Source organism: Talpa europaea (genome assembly GCF_964194135.1).
Source record: "Talpa europaea genome assembly, chromosome: 13".
In the NCBI taxonomy this organism is placed as follows: Eukaryota; Metazoa; Chordata; class Mammalia; order Eulipotyphla; family Talpidae; genus Talpa; species Talpa europaea.
Genome location: NC_140080.1, coordinates 42,046,330 through 42,057,296, shown reverse-complemented (window position 1 = coordinate 42,057,296; position 10,967 = coordinate 42,046,330). Strand labels below are relative to the sequence as shown.

Genomic DNA, 10,967 nt, shown 5'->3' with positions numbered 1-10,967 from the left:
CCTTGATGTATCAGGTCAATTGCCACTTCTTCCAGGAAGTCGCCCCTGATCACTCTAGCACAGACAGAATTCACGTTCCTCTGACCCCCTGTAGCATCTGCTTATTGCTGAATGAATGAATGAATGAATGGGGCGTATAAGTGGAGCACAGTGAGAAAGTAACATCATTGAAAACTCAACCCCACTGTAATGACTTCTGCTTTCTAAGAAAGAAGGCATAATTCCTAACCATAGAAAAACGAATCTCTCAAGTATTTACCTCCTTGGAGAGGCTGGTGAGAGAAGAAGTGACAACAGGCTGAAATTATAAAGGCTTTTTGGGGTTTTCTTTAGTATAAGTGCAATCCAAAGAAGAGGGCCTCTTTCCAAAAAGTTACTTGGTTTTGGGGAAATAAATCATGGCTTGCATGTGGTACAAAATTTGAAAGGAATTATTCTTCTCTTAACAGGCCACATCAACTGTCTTTGAGTATACCCAGACATAGGTATAAGTGGGGGTGCAGAGTCCGCTCATTGAATGATACAATGAGGAAAACCATTCCCGGGGGAGTCCCTGGGATGGGAAATGGAACCCAAATGCAAAAGGGCCAAGTACCCTAGAGGATTCTAGGATCCATCAAGGTCAGTGACCAGGGAGGAGGTGTCGGGCTGGGTGGCTGAGGGCCTCTGGGACCAGTGCTAGCTGGGATCTAAGTGCTATTTCTTACATTATTGACCATGCCAGTTGGTAGAGTTGGCTGCAATGAAATCCTTGGAGGGAGGCTTTGGGAGGCAAACAAGGAAAGATAGTTCAGTTGCCCTGGAATCAAACATCCTCAGAAAGAGCACAACTCAGCGTCTGAGAACACAGGTAGGACAGAGGCCCTGGGAACGTGTAGAAAGCTTGGAAGGGCACAAGGGTCCTCACAGAGGAGGGGCAGAGCTCCAGCCAACTTTATTTCATCTCAAAGAACATATGACCTCAGCTAACAGTGAGTGACACGGAGCCTTGCTTTATATTATCATCTCCTTTGCTTGGTGACATTCTGCCTTCCTGACTAGACCACAGGATCTCTGACCAGGGCCTAGGTCTCAATTCCCCTGTTCCTCCCCCATTCTTCCAGCCTGTAACAGCAAGCTCAGCACTGAATCCATTTTTGTGGCAGCTCATGACACCTTCATTGAGAGAGGATTATGACTGTATGATTTGTATCACCCCTCCAAACATCACACACACACACACACACACACACACACACACACACACATGAACTCCCTGTGGAAATAGCTCAGCTGAGGGGAGGGTGGATACACCATTTGGACTGCCTGGTCCCCACTACCGATGGGTCACTTTGGGCAACCTTGGAGCAAAGACCTCCACGAATTCAGCTTTTGCCTTCCACACCCTTCAATCAACAACTCAAGGAGCCACAAAGCAATCTTTATGGCTGTCATTCCGGCTGGATTGTAGCAAGTACAAATAAGACCGTTTCTAAATAATTCCCAAACTGTTCAGATATGAAGGTTGTAATGGGCAGTGACTGGCATTGGTTGGGGAACTGGGCAAAGCAAGATTGCCAGAGGCCTTTGTAACTGTTTACTGCGCTGTACTGGTCTGGAACCAGCTCCAAGTCAAATATATGTACAAAGAGGAGGCTTGAACACCCCCACCCCCATGCAGGCCAGGCCAGGCCAGGGCGTCTTGCTGCCTCCACTGGAGAGATAAGGAAGCAAAGACAGAGAGGTTAACACAGTCACGTGAACATCAACAGGGTAGTCAAGAATTAACTCCATTAGGCCAATACCTAATCCTGACTCCTTAAAGGCTCCAAGTGACTGAATTTCTGCCAAATTGAGATTTTCATTAACTTCCAGGGGCAAAAACAATGCCATAATGGTGTGGGGCTTTGGGGGCTTATGGGCAAATTAGCTAGCTATCAGCTGAGGACTCTAGATTCTTGACAATGCTCAGTTTACAAATTGGAGATTTGACTATTTGTGAGTGAAGCAGAGAACTCACATATGTAGTGATGCACGTGTCATTTGCTGGGCCCAAATCATAGTCACAGCACTGGAGTCTGGTGTACTAGAAATATTAACGACTAGGAAATAAGCCCAGCCTTCTACCCGGTGGTCACATTTCAGCATGTCTTTGTTTCTGTTTCTTGTCAAAATCCCTGGAATTCTCAGGAGATAATATAAAAAAAAATGGTTTGACTTTCTATAAAATATGGTTCCTTGAAAAATGAGCCAAGTGTGTCAGCAATGGAAGGGAAGGTAAGAGAAGTAAAGTTCACACAGGTCTATAAGCCAGAAAACAGAAGTCCTGAAGAGAGCAAGGTGGGAGGGGGCCCAGGATGGCCTCAGATCGTAAAAGTGACAAAGTCCGCTGAATTCTTTCCAGAGTAATTTTACAAAAAGTAATTTACAAAACCATTCCAAGCAATCAACAGCAATAAGAATAACCAAAAAAAAAAAAAAAAAAAATCAACTCTTTGGTGAGCAAAAGAAGAAATTTTAGAGAAGCTGAAAAATCATTTCATGTATACAACATGATGATGGCCATGGAGTTCTGGGGTAAGACAGCTATCAGAGCAAAGATTTCCATACATACAAATATAGGGCTGACAAAGTTCTGGCTTCCGCGGGGAAGTCTTGCCTCATCCCACAGGATTTTACCCCAGGCTCCCAGCCCAGCCCAATTGGGATGTCATGGTGGCGTGCCACCTAGTGGTGGCAATGATTACTGCAATGCCCTGGGGTTTCTGTTTTGATGTCATTACACCTTCGGTGATTTTTTTCATTCAGTAAATTCTTTCATTCAATGAATTGTTATTGTATGCCTGATGCTGAGGATACAAAAGAAAACAATATAGATGCCATCATAGTCAGGTAAGGGAATCAGACATAAAATACAATATGAGGGTAGGGTCAAAATTTATTAAGAGCAGGGGCACCTAAGCCAGGTTTGGGGGTCACAGGAGACTTTCCAGAGGAAGTGCCATCAATTCTAAGACTTGAAGAATTAGTATAAGTTCATTAAGCAGAGAAACAGCATTCCGGGCAGAGGGAACAGCGTGCCCCAAAGTCAGATGGTAACAGCACAACCAGCTCATACAGGGGTTTAAACTTTGTTAAGAACTTTGAACTTTACCTTTGGGCACAGTGAGGGCCGTTTCTTTTCAGAGAAATATGAAGAAAGCCTGTAGAACCGAATTTCCCCCAGGTCCTGCCATTCACCTCTTCCCCTAAGTCCCCACCCCCACAACCTGTCACCCCCACCTGGCCCAAGAGCAGCACTGTATTATTCTTTGATTTTTTGTTTTCGTTGCAGGCAAGAGTTGCTCATTCCACATGCCTTTGATCTCTCTTTTCCTTCTGTCAGCAAAGAAGTCTGTCTTATAGTGTAATAATTCCTAAGCCAGGGCAGAGTCAGCTCCTGCAAGAATGGTCCCGGGAATGCCAAACTCCTTTCTATGGCCAAAGTCCTGGTGCCCGAGACACTGGCTGCTCTCAGGGGGAGAGTCTGAGACCCCAGGCCTCTGGTCCACTGGGGCATTTGTTAATGAGGTGGCTTTGCAGATCCCATCTGGACCTGCTCAGTCCTCGAAGTAGGGACCTGGGTGGGCCCTTGCCCCAGATCACCCCATGGCACACTCTGGCAGGAGCCAGGTGCAGTGGTCACGAATACAAACTCTGGGGTCAGGACCCTCCATGGTCCAGTCCTAGCTGAGCCTGGACCTGAGCCTTAAGCAGTGGTGGCTTGGTTGTTTGACTTTGGACCAGTTACTTCATCTCCTTAAGCCACTACTTCCTCTTCTTGAAAATGGGAATGATAATCATAAAACCTACCAGATAGGACGATTGAAAGGAGTAGATGAGATTGTGTGTAAGGCACTTGGCACAGTGGAACATACAGGAAATGCTAAGAGAGGTTAAAGAACAAAAACCGTCATGGTTGGACCCCACTGCAGCCATAAATAGGCACAGGAGTTAATGGCAGCAGGCCTGGATAATCAGAGGCTGGGATCTGGGATTAAACACACCCACAGCAACGGCCCCCTGCTGAGGGGAGGGGAGAAGCCCTGGATGAGTCAGAAACACATGATCCCGAGAGGTGATGGGAGTCCAAGGGCCGGGCCAGACCTGCAGACGGCCTGTGGCAGCTGGGACAAGGTAACCCCGTTCAGGTACACAGCAAAGCATGGGAATGGAATCTCCGTGAAATGTTCAGAGAATCTGATAGGAAGCTGGGCTCTGCCAATTCTTGCTACTACAAACCAGCCCAATCAAGAAAAGGGATTATGGGTTCATTTAACTGAAGAGGCCAGGGATAGCTGAATCCAGTTCAAACCACGTCATCAGACACCCCGCGGCAGCACTCGGGAAGCATTCCTTCAGTCTTAACTTTGCTCTCAGCCAGGCTTGCTCTTCCTAGCGGTGAAAAGTCAACCCGCAGCACCAAGCACCAGAGCAGACATGCACCCTTCCCCAGAGGCAAGCAAAAATCCTGAGGCTGGCATTCATTGTCTGGGCTGCGGTCACACGCCCATCTCTGAACCAATCACTGTGACCAGGGAGAAGGAACCTTCGGATTGTGCCACGTGTTCAATCTGGGACTGTGGGTTGGGTCAGCGCCACCCAAACCACAGAGACTGAGGATGAAGAGCTGCCTGAATAAAATGGGGGTCTTGTTTCTAGAACAGGGGATGAGGACAGGCTCAAGAGATACCCTCAATTTGTCCATGTGTGAGACACCCTGTTGCCCTGAAGTCAAGTACCTGGACAGCTGAGCTTGCATGTAGTTCCTCCGCAGCCATGGCGGGGGGGCCTTAAGGAGGGGATTCTTGCTGCTCGAGAGGGCAGTTGGGTGGAGTCTCCCCATAGAGTGATGACACCCCTACCCATGCTTGATGAAAGGGCAGTTCTGTGGAGCAGCCCACAGCTGGCTTGCCCAGTGCCCTGTAGCTACACTGCCCTTCCAGAGAGCAGTAAAGAGTAAGAGACCAAACAGTAAAGCAGTAAGAGAGCAAGAAATCAGGACTTTATGGGGGAGGAGAGGAGAGGTTAAGATGCCCCATCTCTCTGGAAGGCCTCTCAACCAGGCACCTGAAGACCATGGGGAATGAGTAGTCCCAAGCTGGGGACTACTTAGGGAGGATGTACCTGTCCTTCCTCCCTTTGCCCTCCCCACCCCACCCCAGCACCCTCTGAACTCTCTCCTCTGACTGCTCTCCCTCACTCTCAGCTCATCGTGGAGGTTGGATTCATTCAACCAGGTGGGCACCCATGGCACGGCCATGCCCATGCCAGGAGCTACAGTGACTCCCTGGCCCACAGCCCCCAAGACACAGAGAGCTCTAGAAAGTGCATTCTTTATTTTTATTTGCACAAGTTATAGCTGAAGTGACTCTCCTTGGAAAAAGATTTCATACATTTGCTAGCTTGACTTTTCCCAGTCAAAGTAACCTCAGTATTCATTTGGCGAATAGCTGTTGAAATAGCTTTCTACATATGTACGTCCTACATATGCTCACTTACAGAAATATATAGCTTTTGTTTTGCTGACATTTTAAAAACAGGCCCATAAACAACCTATGTATCCATCCATGCATGAGTGGATAAAGATGTGATATACGCACAATGGAATTTATGAGGGAATACCACTCAGCTATAAAGAAAAAAAGAAAAGAAAAAGAAATCTTGCCATTTCAACATCATGAATGGACCTAGAGGGAATTATGCTAATTAAAATAAGTCAGAGGGAGAAAGACAAACAGCGTATTATTTCACTCTGTGGAATATAAAGAAACAAAGCAAAGGAACAAACAAAAGAAAAGCAAACTCTTAGGTACAGAGGGAAGAGTGGAGTTTACCAGAGGGCAAAGGATGGATGGTTGAAGCAAGAAAAGGGGGTCAAGTGCATAGAGAGCATGGAAAGTAGATTGTTGGGGGTGATCATGATGAGGTACAGAGAGATGTTGAATTATAACGCTGTACACCTGAAACATGTGATATGACAAGCAATGTTATCGCAAACAAAATATATTTATAAAATAACTCCGAGAGGGTACACTGTGAGAAATTTCTTTCCACCCAGTTGCTCAGCTGCTTAGTCCCCTGTCAGAACAGCCTGCAGGGGCGCCAGTTTCCAGCATTTCCTTCCAGATAAGATGGGCCAGAAGTCAGCAAGCCTGTCCGCAAAGGGACAGATCATAAATTCTTCAGGTGTCGCAGACTTACGGCGTCTGTGATAACTGATCAACTCTGCCATCATATTGACAAAGATCCTTAGATAATATGTGAGTGAACATGACTGTGTGCCAATAAAACTTTATTTATGAACATTGAAATGTGAATTTCATATCATGTACACATGTAATGAAGTATTCTTATTTTGATTGCTTTTCGAGTATTTAAAAAATCTAAACACCATTCTTAGCTTGCTGACTGACACAAGGCAGACAGTGGGCTAGATCTGGCCATGGCTGGGTAGTCTTCTGACCCTGTGTCTGTGCATCAAAATCAAGTATGCGTGGACATTCTTTGCTTATGAGGGGAGCCTGCTCATGCAATATCCGGTACCTCAATTTATTCACTTTATAATATGCTTTGGAGATCACACCACGTCAGTTCAAAGGGCTTCTTAATTTTTTGCTTTTGATACCATATTACATTTTATTCCTTGATAATACATTTCTCATCATTTTATATTCACACCAGCATTAAATGCAAGTTCCATTGTTACCATAGTCTCACCAACCTTTCTCATTATCTATCTTTGTGATTATAGCCATCCCAGTGACTATCTCAGCATCCCAGCATCTCTTGGTTATCTTTAAGCAAACCTGTGGTCCTGAGATTTCTTTTATTCATTTCGCTGTCTTAGACTTTTCCCCATGTCAATCATGACATGTAGATCTTCTCTTTGTGTGAAATGCTATCTGATGTGCCAGAGCATAAGAGAAGCCCATTCAGCCAGTCCCTCTCCATGGCCATCAAGGCTGTCTCCAAATTTTTAGCAGTATAAAAAACATGCCAATGAGCATTCTTGCTGGGCCTCCTTGTGCACAGAGCAAGAGTTTCTTGAGCAAGAGTTTCAAGAGTTTTTTTATAGTCTTATAAAAAGCAATTGCTGGATTAATGCACATTTACATTTTTGAAGAAGCGACAAATTACCTTGCAAAAAACTCTACCAACTTACACTCCACCAATAGTGTATAAAAGAGCTCATTTCATTACCTGCAGGTCAGTCCTGGATATTAATCCTTTCATGGGTGCCAAAAAGCACCTCCCTTTAGCTTTTGGCTTTTGACTCTGAGGAGACCAAGGGACAACTTTGCTTCGTTTGTCCCACGTCCAGGTTCATCTGACACCAGGATGTCGAAATCAGGCCCCAAAGAAATCAAAGTCATATTCCTGAGGGGCACCTGTGGGCAAGTTAGTGCCCTATCTGTCTTGGCCCCCAAAATTGACCCCCTAGGTCTGTCTCCAAAGTTGTCTCCAAGAAGTTGGTGATGACATTGCCAAGGCAAATGGCGATTAGAAGGATCTGAGGTTTATAGTGAAACTGACCATTCAAAACAGACAGGCCCAGACTGAGGTAGTCCCTTCAGCCTCTGCCCGCAGCATCAAAGTCTTCAAAGAGCCCCAAGAGACAGAAAGAAGCAGAAAAACTTTAGGCACAGTGGAAATATCACTTTGATGAGATTGTCAACACCACCCGACAGATATGGCACTGATCTTTAGCTAGAGAGCCCTCTGGCACCATTAAAGAGACCCTGGGGATTGCTCAGACCGTGGGCTGCAATGTTGGTAGACTCTACCCTCACATCACAGATGACATCAACACGGGTGTGGTGGGATGTCTAGCCATTAAGAGCTACAAAGGAAAATGCTTCCATGAAGGATCATTTGACAAAGAAGCAAAAAAGCTTCTCCCTTTAATTTGCATTTCCCTGACTCACGTAATGTTGACAATCTCATCAAAGTGATATTTCTTTCCACTGTGCTTCCATTCAGAAGGGGCTAAATCCCAACCACAGCCCTCCTCCTCTTTGATGCTGGCCTCTGCCCCTCCATCCCTGGCTTTCAGCTGCCCAGAGCAGAACCGAGCCCAATGGCGACGGCTAAAACTATTTTGGCTGTTCTGTAGGACAGAAATATGTTCTGAGATCCTAAAAATTCTGCAGCATCTCAGTTCTCCAAGGTTCAGTTGTGAATGTGAGAGCTTTTGTCTGAATTGTGTTGCCTGGAGAAACCAGGAGTCCTTGGCCAGTGGTGGGAGCAATTCTCAGTAACTTCCAGAACGACTTGCACTCCCGGTCAGGCAGGAACATGGTAGCATTTCAAAACGGGCCTAGGATCCTGGGGAGCAAGTTCTTCTGCTGGAAACTTCCTGATACCATCACCTGAACAGAAATTCCCATTGTACACAAACCAGGAGACTGAGAGTCCAGCTAGGGAAGAAATTTGCTCCAGGTCACACAGTTAATTAAGGCAGTAACCATGAATGGAGCCAGGGTCAGATTCCCCACCAGGCTCTTTCCTCTTAAATTGTGGAATCCAAAGCTTCCCCTCTGATCCCCTCTCCAGGCTCCTCTGCTCGTAACTGGAGACCATGACCTTCCCCTTAAGGCAGCACAGACTGGGCACTAAGGGCTCTGCTTTTACACCCACGTGACCGGGCATTCAAATCCCAGCTTAGCCACCAAGTTCTGGGTGCTTTATCCTTTGGCCCTCAGTGACTCGCTCCCTGATAGTCAATATTACCTGCCTCACAGGATTATAGTCATATTTAATGTCCCCACCTACCCATAGAGTCATGTCAGCGTAAATGAAATGAACACATTGACTGCTGTACAGTAGGCACTCTGTAAACCTTGTCTGTTGCATTTTCTCTCTAGTCCGCCTCCTCCTGGGTGAATCAGCTCTTAGGGCGTAAAGATTAATCTCTCGGGGCCTCCCCTGTGGCGCCGTGGTTGAGCGCTGGGTTGTGAAGCTGCCCGCAGCTCTGCAGTGCCTGTTCGATCCCCAGCCGCCAGGGAGGGTCCCACATGGCACGCAGACCTCTCCTACTGTGCCCGCTGCTCCCCTCAGCAGTGTACTTCGTCAGTCTGCCTGCTCTGCTCTCTGCTCTGGCTCTGGTGAATTCTCTTGCCCTCCCAAGCTTCTGACTGTACCCAGTGCTTGTATAAATAAATAAATCTTTAAAAAAAAGATTAATCTCTCAAAGGGAGGGTATTTCCACTCAGGCGCAGGCATTTCAGCAGAGCGCACGTCTCCTGCAGCACCGCTTCCTTGTCTCAGCTTCCCTCTGCCCAAGTGGGTCCTTTAATAAACCTCCATTCACAGCAGAGGGACTGTCCACATCTCCTTTATCTCCACTGCACGCTCTAGACGTTGCTGAGAGCAAGAGCTCCTTGGAGCGTGGTGGTTCTCAAACTTGGCCACCATCAGAATCACCTGGGAGAACATTTCAAAAATGCTGAGGATTGAATGCCATCCTCGCTCTTATCCTGACCACATTGGTTGGAAGTGGGGTCTACTTCCAAGGGTCCACAAGAGAAGGCTCTTCCACTAATTAGTGGCTCCAATTAGTAAATCTAATTGGATTCATTCCACAAGTTTACATGATTTGTGTTCAAACTTTAGCATGCATCTCAATCACCTATAGGACTGCCCTCCTCAATTTGGCCAGGGGTGGAGCCTATGAATTTGCATTTCTTTTATTTGAAGGTTTCTTTATTTATGAATACAAGAGCTGAGGTGTAGGCCAGCGGTTTGGGGGGGTGAGAGGATTGACCAGAAACAGAGCAGGGAGCAGAACAGTTGGATCCACTGAAATACACTGCTGAGGGGAGCAGCAGGTGAGACAGGAAAGGTCTGCTGCACCATGTGGGTCAGCTCCCTGGCGGGGAATGGAACTTATGCTGCAGTGTCTGCAGGTAGCTTCGTAGTGCTGAGACTTAACCCCTTGCGCCACTAGGGAGGCCCCTGAATTTCCATTTCTAACAGGTTTCCATGTTGGGGATGCTGCTGATAACAGTTGATCTAGCTGAGCCTGAGTGTACCTCTATGGCTTTTTCCTTCCCAGCATCCTTTATCCTCTGGGGACAGCTCCTAATTTGCCTTTAGGCAGCCACCCAATTCACCTTTTGGGCCATAAGGATGGCATTCATCCATGACATTCATCCTGTCTCCCAACTTCAGACCAAGGCCAGCCAATCGACAGAATCTGTACCAATCTCCCGTGAATGATTGGTTCAGTGGTGAGCATGTCACTTAATAAAGTCCAGAAAGAGGCACTAAGCTGGCAAGATGTAAGTGGGGCTGCTGGAGACTGTCTTGTCTTTACATGGGAAGAACTTGCCTGACGATGAAGCAGCCCAAGGAGAGCAGAAGAGATTAGGGGAGATAGCCCTATGACACCCTGTAATCCCCTGGATCCAGCCAGATGTAGACCTAAACTTTTCAGCTACAGGTGCCAATAAATTCCCCGTCCTGCTCAAGCCAACTCGTGTTGGGTTTTTTCATGGATAATGAGAAGATGCTGGCCACAAATGATGGCCACAGGGCCTCTCCCAGAGAGTGGGAGCTCAGCTTCTCGCTTGGATCTGCTTCCTCCAGGCAGACCCTGGAGCTGAGCAGCAGAATTTCTAGAGGTCATGTAGGCCCAACCCTTCCTTGAGAGACCTAGGGGCCTCAACAGGGAGGACTTGTCCTGAGTCATGCATATGAAAGTCAATGGGATATCAGCTCTTGGTTCTGTCAATAAATACACCCAAGCTGGTGGGTGATAACAGCCAACAGTGATGTCAAATGCTGACCATGTCTCCTTCCCAAGGTCACCACACAGGGTCAGGAACTCATGCCTTCTGTTTGAAAAGTGCTTTATAGCACTTTTCTCAGTGTCTCTATTTCTCTGCAATTAAACAAACTCACAGAAAACTGTTGCTCTTAATTATAAATGGACTGTAGAGATATGG

At 46.7% G+C, this 10,967-nt stretch overlaps 1 pseudogene across 1 annotated transcript; it reads left to right on the top strand.

Moving 5' to 3' along the window:
* The first annotated feature begins 7,359 nt into the window (after window positions 1–7,359).
* LOC311183288 (large ribosomal subunit protein uL11-like) lies at window positions 7,360–7,973 on the top strand (annotated as a pseudogene). Its single transcript has one exon. The product of its transcript is annotated as a large ribosomal subunit protein uL11-like (transcript).
* Window positions 7,974–10,967: the final 2,994 nt, after the last annotated feature.